Below are 7933 nucleotides of genomic sequence, written 5' to 3'. Positions count from 1 at the left end.
TTTTACTGTGCACCACTGAGTTGGAAGCAACTCATAGCTGACCCTCCAGTGAGTTTGTAGATTCCCCACCTTTGTCCTATGAGACAGCAGTTGTTTAAACTTGTAGGGTTAAACAAATATAAAAAGAATTGAGAGACTCCATTTACGATAGACCTGACACACTAGGGAAAAGCATCTCAATTTGCCTTGGGGAGACATAGGGATCTAGCAGTCCAACCTTCTTGCCCTGTGAAAATTCCCTTACTATCACAAATTGAATTTTGGACTGCATTTTATCATGAAATATCAATGGGTTTTCTTCTATTCTTCCATTCATTTTCCTAAGACAAAACATAACAGACTTTCAATATTTTATGTGTTTTATATTTGCATAACACTGATGATAATGAGCAGCATGTAATATATACAGCCTTCCCTCAAAACATCTTTTCATTAATTCACGTCAATATGTGAGGCTTCATTTAAAACTTCAAGGGAAAATGCTTTGTAGCTGAATCTCACAAACTCTTTCCCCAGTTCCCTGGGTTTACAATCAGTGTATCACACAAAACAAAGTAGACAAATAGGTAATAGGTAACTTCTGATAAATGTTGTTAAAGTATTGATAACTTAATTTGAAATTTCCAAAAATCATAAAGCTAGAAGAAACAACAGAAAGAAACATCCCTCGGTTTTTGAAAAAAGGGCTGAGCAAAGATTCACTTATCCATAAAAACAAAAGTACACGTAACTATGCTCAAGAAAATTATACTCCAAACCATTTGTACTTTCAGTAATGCTGCCCAGCGTCCTCAAGACTCAGTCTTGCTAGCTGATTTAAAAAAATATTTATAAAATATACAAATAGGTCCACGAATGTTATCATCGTCACTAATACAGAAAAGATCAAGTTTGAATTCTGCCAATGAAAATAAATAAATAAAGCATTCCTGCATATATAAATTTAATAAACACTAACGTCTGTTGTGTGTCAGGCTCTGAATCTGATTCGTTAAGGCGACTGAGGGAAGAGGATACAACCTCCTAGTTAAAAAGCCTTTTTTTGTTTGGCAGCATGAGGCTGGAATCCATTTTGAAAGCCGTCTACAGGATCTGGGTTCGACTGGAGCTTGGTAGCCAAGACTGGCGAGCATTAGGGTGGAAAGTTGATCCGTCAAGGGGAGTGAGGGGAAGGGATACACCCTCCTAGTTAAAAATCCATTAGGAAATTGTTTAAATTGCTTTTTGTCAGACATTCTTCTAAGTGATATAGCACTGGCCTGTGCATTGCTGTACAAAGGTAACTCGTGGTTGCTGTGATGCTGAACACTGGGACACTGATGTGCCAAATGTGATAATGCTTACCAATGGTGGACAGTGTTTGGTGGAGCTTCCTGATTAAAACAAGCTTGGAAGCAGGAGTGGCATCCACTTCCAAAATGGCTTGCCTCTGGAAATTCTATGAACAGTGCTCATGTCTTTCGTTCATAGGGTGAGTTGTCTATGACTCGACGGCACCTAACAACAACAATAATAACAACGTCTGTTGTGTGCCAGCCTCTGAATCAAGAACCAATTATATGGAGGGGATTAGCCATGTGTGGTCCTTGGTGTGCATATAGGATAAAATAACAAAGAGTCAAATGAGTAACAATGAAATGTACTGAGTATTGAGATGAAATATGTATGAAGAACTATGAATCTACATCAGAGGTATAGTGAATCTGGTCTAAAGCTCTCCTAAAGCTCTCAGGGGGGATGGAGTGAAGCTAGACTTGAAGAATGAGTAATAATAGATCCACTTTTGCGCAGGGCACCTCCTTACATATGCCTCTGGGCACTTGCAGTGCTCTTTACCTGCAATACTCTTCCAATCTCCTCATTCTTTCTCATTCTTTGGGATTCAGTTTGGGCAGCACCTTTTAAAGAAATCCTTCTCTGGTTCTCCCATCCCCCCATTGTGGGGTGGTTGGCCTTGATCAACATCCTCACTAAATCCATACATGTCTCAACAGTCTGGAATGGTCTCTATAATCTCAAATTTCTTGCTAGATTTGAAGCACACGTTTTGTATTATTCACTAAGCAACCCTGCCACCAATTTTGTTCAGGTATCTGCCATATACCTTCTTCCCAAAGTCTTCACAATTATTTGTTCACCCTCTTCTCCATTAAAAGATCTGGTGAATTCATGAACATTGAGTTGTATTCATTTGGTTTGAAGAAAATGTTATCATTTATAAGGATTTTGCAAAGTCTAAAGTTGTTAACCTTTAACTATGCAAGTTAAGCATCAACAGGCAGATAAAGGACATATTTGTGAGCCATAATAGCCAAATCTCTATAAAACAAAAAGGAATAAATGACTGATTTACCTGAACACAAAGGTTAACCCCCGATATTGTAGTTGGTAACTCACTTACTATAGAAACCTATTTTAGTTCCACTCTTAATAACAAGTATATTCAGTCATCAGGGAACCATACCCACCAAGTGGTATTTGTATCTCTAAGAAGTTCTGACTGCAGACTTTATCCCTGGGACAAGATTTAACACCATCTGTTCTGGATCCCATTTTGAACTGAATAACTTCAAGATTATAATAAGCATCTATATTGGAAATTTCCCTACATACAAATACTGTCAGTGAGTTATAAACAATTCTTGATGTACTCCAAAGATGAGAAAACTCAAGATACTTTGTTATAGATTCCAAATTCTGATAAAATTTAAGCTCTCAGAAAAATAGATGTTCTAGAAGGATAACTGAGCAAAATGTGTATAAATACTCAAAAAGGGGAAGGGGAAAGGAAAAAAACCCCAGTAAGAAAAGAGGAAGGGGAATTCACTAACATAGCAGAGGTTAGTGGGGAGATAGGGAATGAAAGAATAGGGAAGTTTCAATGGGGTCTTGAAATGATGGGGTGATAATAGGCATAGATCAATAGTAATGAGCTATATAAAATACCATTTATAAGAGTAATTGCATAAACACAATGTACAAATGAAACAGAATGTAAATGAAAAATTGTATAAAACATGGTGGTGGTGGTGTTATGGGCCATCGAGTCGTTTGCGACTCATAGCAACCCAATGTACAACAGCCCTAAACCCTGTTCTGCATTAAATATGATATATATTAGTGATTGTATGTAAACCAATAAAAATATGTTAAAAAATAAAGAGCAGGCAAAAAAAAGAGGTGAACTGCAATAAAAATTTGATGCATAAAGTGGACAGAGGAAACTCCTATTCCATCTCTTGTGTATAAAACAATGTTTTTCAACTTTGTAAATAAATCAGTATAAAATTTTAAAAAATTATAAGTCAAAAAAGAGATGAATTGGCTAACTGTGTAGTTTAAGTCTTCTGCATCTTTAACTTTGTTTAGTTTCTTTTGAGTTGACCCATCCTTTGGCGAGAGAGGGGTGCTAAAGTCTCCTACCACTATTGTGATGCTATTTCTTACTTCAGTTCTTTTAACAGTTGATTTATGTATTTAGCAGGTCTATCATTTGGTGCATAGATGTTGATTAATGTTATGTTTTCTTGATGCACTGTGCCTTTATTCATTATATAGTACCTTTCCTTATCATTTATGGTGATTTTCATTCTGAAGTCTATTTTTTCAAAGATTAATATTGCCATTCTTTCTTTTTGTGGATCCTATTTGCTTGGTTTATATTTTTGAGCCTTCGATTTTGAATCTACCTTTCTCTTCATTTATTAGATGTGACTCTTGTAGACAACATATTAATGAGCTTTGCTTTTTATCCATCTGCTACTTTTTCTCTTGATTGGTGCATTAAATCCATTCACATTAAGTGTGATTATTGACAGGACAGGTTTTATCGTTGCCATTTTGCTGTGATTCTTTTTTGTTGTTTCTTGTTCTTTTTTGTTGTTCCATCTACTTTCCTTTGGTGTCTCTGTGTGAAGGACTTCCCTTAAAAGTTCTTGTAGTTTGGGTCTTGTTTTAGTGAGAGACAATAAAAGACATAAATAAATGAAAAAATGTTCCCTGTTCATGGGTAGGAAGAAGCAATATTGTGAAAATGACAATCATACTGAAAGCAATATACATGTTCAATATACAATCCCAATACAGATACAAAGTTCATTTTTCAAGATCAAAAGTAAATTGTAAAGTTTATTTAGAGAGCAAAGAGATCCCAAATAAGCAAAGTATTTCTGAAAATCAAAACAACCCAAAAATTGAAAAAAGAGTGGGAGGCAGAACACTCCTTGACCTCAAAACCTAATACACAGCAGTAGTAACCAAAACAGCATGGTACTGGTACAATTACAAGCACACAGACCAGTGGAATAGAATTGAGAACCCAGAAATAGATCAATCTAACTAAGGTCAACTGATAATTGACAAGGAAATAAAACCTATCAAATGAGGAAATGAAAACCTCTTCAACAAATGATGCTGGCAAAATGGACCACTACCTGCAGAAAGTTGAAACAGGATCCACACCTCACACCATACACATAAACCAACTCAAGGTGGATCAGAGACCTCAGAATAAAGCACATAAGAGACAAACTGAGACCAAGTTTCGAAGGCCTAGTTTACAGTACAAAGGGACTGCCCAAAACAGCTAGAAATGCACAATCTGAAGAGGATAAAATTGATAAATGATTTCCAATGGGGTAAAAAGAAAACCTACTGACTGGTAACAAACATTTGACAATACCATCACAGAGAAGGGTCTCATCATGAAAGTTTTCAGAATACTCCTGAGCCTCCGAAAGAAAAAGACTGATAACCCAATTACAAAATGGGCAAAAGACACAGAAGGACTTTTCACAGAGAAAGATGGTAGAAAGGCAAGCAGATACATGAAGAAATGCTCCAAATCACTGACAATAAGAGAGATGCAAAACGAAACTGCAATGAGATACCCTTTTACCCCAGTAGTAGTGGCAAAGTTTAGCACTGCAGCAAGTAATAAATGTTGGAGAGGATGTGGTGAGATAGGAACTCTTATACATTGTTAGTGGGATTGTAAAATGGTACAACTACTTTCACAGACACTTTGGTGTTTCTTCAAAAAGCTGAACAGAGAAATTCCATATGACTCTGTTATTCCAATGCTTGAAATATACCCTGAGAAAATGAGAACCGAGGCACAGAGACTTATACACCAATGTTCATAACAGTGTTATTCACCATCACAAAAACATGGAAACAGCCCAAATGACCAACCACAATGGAATGGAGCATAGCATATTCACTCAGTAGAATATTATGCAGCACGCAGGAACAATCATTTTGTAAATTTCTATCTAACATGGGAGGGACTGGAGAACATTATGCTAAGGGAGCTAAGTCAGTCTCATAAGGAGAAATACTGTATAAGACCTTTATTGCAGAACAAGTATGAGGATCTAAGGAAGGGACGGGGGGAGAGGGCTTAATCCTAAGGTCACAGAATTTGATGGGTGCAGGGAGGGACAGGTGAAGGCAAGGGGAAATATCCAGTGTGAAAAATCATGTAGAGAGATTTCATAAACTTTGTATGAAAGCTGTACAAATAATTTTTAAAAAAAATAGATGAAAAAGATAGATTTCCTCACACAGAACAATTTAAAAATACCTCATTTTTTTTTGTAAATTAGAAATCTGAGGGCCACCTTTATTGCCAAACATAAAAGCATCACACTGCACACTTCAACAGAATTGTTTGTGTAGCCTTAATGTTTTTTCAAGTAATTTTATGTAGTCAGCACCCTATACATTAGGGAAGGAATGGATGTGTGCTCTATGGGTTTCTTATAATAGCAGTGAACCTTCATAATCAGACTCAATCCTTAATTTTGCTTACTTTTTATGCAGCTGCATTAATAGTACATCATCAGACAAAGACAAGAATGAACATGAGACCAAAGATTTAAAAAAAATATAGCTATCTAAGGAGCAAGTGCTGAGCTTGGGGGAAAAAGGAGAGCTCCCATTTTATTAAATAATAGTGTTCAGGCAGGGATGTCTGAAGTACTCTGCAAGGCTAATTAGGACAGATCAATGTACACTTACCTCTCCAGAAGGCTGAAAGGTGTGCAGTGACTATGTATCATTAAAAATTTACTTGACCATGGGCATCAGATGTCCATGAGAGGATGACCCTGGTGAGCACTCTAAGTTTCCATTTTACTCATGTCATCCTCAATGCATAGAAAATGCCATAGACACCATTACTATCACTCTGGCTTCATAGCAGCTGATGTGCTATATATGTTTGAGAGGGTGGTGTCAATTAACTACATTTTCTCTAAAGCCATACTTGCAATTACTACCACTTCACAATTTATCATTAACACATTTGGCAGATTTCCCCCCCCCAAAGTAACATTTATTTAAAGGTTAATCAAAATTCTTAGAACAGTATTTATTATAATGTGATTTTTGATAATTGACTAAATCAGTGGCTCTTAAGAAAAAACACCCTTGTCTCAGTCCCATTCAGTATACACCACGGAGCCATTTAGGGGAAAGAAACACATATTAGAAATGTTCATTTCAGACCTCGTCATGGAAGATCATATATTAATGTAATCAGGTGGTACATTTACATGCTCATTAGTAATCCATCATTAGTCCAAATGCTCACTATTAGGAATAAATGTACAACGAGTTATTCAGAATACCCAGAAATAGTATTTCTTATTTAAACATTCAGAATAAGCTGACTGAAATAAGTGCACACCTTGAATTTGAACTTTCAAGGCACATCACTAAAGTCAATCAATTATGTCAGGACATTCTGCTATAATAATCTCAATTATAAAGATCCTGCCTCTCCCCAAATAGGGACTGGGTGAAGTTCCAATATCTAAATCTCTCTAATTCACTGTAACTGCAAAAATTCCTGATGAAGTGTGTGTTTAAATTTTATGCTTTAATACATAGCATGCTACTAAAACCACATTAGTTATGCTGTATGCTGTTTAATCATATGTCAAAATCTGTAAAATCTGTTCTTGCATGCTAAGGTAATTCAACTGCAATTAATCAATCAAGGAAATAAATAAAATGTAATAAATGTCAAATAATGTAGCTTCTTTAAAAAAAAACCACTATCTACATATTTATTCTAAAAATACCAACTAGCCAGCACCATAGAAAGAAAACAAAATAAATGGGATTTGATGAAACATTTTCTCATTAGCTGCAGGCTCTCAGCTTTTAAAAGGTTCTTTGGCATGTCCTAACTTTCCAATAAAGTAAGGGCAGCAAGAGGATGAAAATGTACCTTTTTTATTCCCTATGAAGCATGTTGCCTTTATCATAGCAGATGTTCAGAAAGAGTTTGTTGAAAGAATGAATGATTTGAATAGCCACAAACTTGACTCTTTCATCACAATAATTAAGATCGACCACCTGAGCACACTTTCTTTTTCTGGCAAAAAAAAAAAATATATATATATATATTATACTTGGTTAGCATCTAGCTACAGGCAGCAACAGGCTCTTCATTAATCCTTCCACTTTTTTTCAGTCCATTACAGGCCAGCAAAGTGGATTGGTCAACATGTGTGTTTGTATTTGTGTCTTCAAATAGGAACAATGATTTGAAAACACTAACCAACAAAGGAAAAGCATGCAATTTAGCAGCTCAATGGATATATTATTGGATAAAGACTATTGTAGTTAGTTGATGTTGAGTCATTTCAAACTTACAGGTGAGCGAAGATTTCACGACCACCACACATAGTAATCCTATTGGGCTTAAGCATATCAGAGATCATAAGAATGGTGCAATAGAACAAAGTACATATCTGTTGTTCCCAGGGTCACTCTGAATCATGCTCAATCCAACAACACTCAACAATAGCACAGGACAGAGTAGAACTGCTCCATGAGGGTTCCACGGTTGTACATTTCAACGGTGGTAGATTTATAGCTTCGTCTTTCTTCCACGAGTGACTCATGAGTTCAAATCACTAAC

The sequence above is a fragment of the Elephantulus edwardii genome, unplaced genomic scaffold (genome assembly GCF_000299155.1).
Source record: "Elephantulus edwardii isolate Elephantulus edwardi_28Jun2011 unplaced genomic scaffold, EleEdw1.0 scaffold00043, whole genome shotgun sequence".
NCBI lineage: Eukaryota > Metazoa > Chordata > Mammalia > Macroscelidea > Macroscelididae > Elephantulus > Elephantulus edwardii.
The sequence above is the reverse complement of the archived record's forward strand: the minus strand, read 5'-3'. Positions refer to the sequence as shown.